This window comes from Propithecus coquereli, unplaced genomic scaffold, assembly GCF_000956105.1.
Source record: "Propithecus coquereli isolate 6110/MARCELLA unplaced genomic scaffold, Pcoq_1.0 Scaffold743, whole genome shotgun sequence".
NCBI classification, from domain to species: Eukaryota; Metazoa; Chordata; class Mammalia; order Primates; family Indriidae; genus Propithecus; species Propithecus coquereli.
This window is the reverse complement of record NW_012153541.1, coordinates 289,061-289,952: the sequence shown is the minus strand read 5'-3', so window position 1 is coordinate 289,952 and position 892 is coordinate 289,061.

Sequence of the window (892 nt, the reverse complement as noted above, 5' to 3'; positions counted from 1 at the left end):
CCACCTTAGCCCAGCTAATGTCATTGAGTTTTAAAATAATTCAGAGAGAACACATTGTATTATTTCAATCCCTTGACATTTGCTGAGACTTGTTTATGGCCCAGAATATGGTTTATTTTAATAAACATCCTATGTGGATAGGGAAAAAATATGTATTCTACAGCTATTGGGTGAAGTGTTGTATGTATGTGAATTAGGTCAGGTTGGCTAATTCTGTTGTTGAAATGGTGTGAGGTTGGCTCAAGGATAAAGAATAGACGCTACGTTAGAACGGAGTTCAGAAGATCACATGTATGTGATATCTCAACTGATTTCTGTTGAGGACTCTTCTCCCATTCAGTGGAAAAATAACGCATTTCAATACATGATGCTGGGTCAGCCAGAAATCCATATGGAGAAGTGAGCTCTGACCCTACCACACCATGGTAAGAATTAATCTGTGATCCATCATAGATCTAAATGTGAATGCTAGAATAATTAAACTTCTAAGAGAAAACAGGAGAATGTCCTAATGAAAAAGCACTAACCATAAAAGTAAAGATTAATTGGACTCCACTAAGAACAACTCCTACCCATTAAAAGCAGTAAAAGCAAACCAAAGAGTGGAAGAAGATATTTGCAATATCTTCAAATAAATACGAACCCAAGGATCCACCTGCAATACATAGGCATGTGTCAGACCGAGAACACATATCCAGAATATGTAAAGAACCTCTACAAATCAATAAGAAAAAGATAGACAACTCGATTTTTTTTTTTTTTAAAACAGAATCTCGCTATGTTGCCCAGGCTAGAGTGCGGTGGAGTCATCCTAGCTCACAGCAACCTCAAACTCCTGGGCTCAAGCGATCCTTCTCCCTCAGCCTCCCGAGTAGCTGGGACTACAGGCATG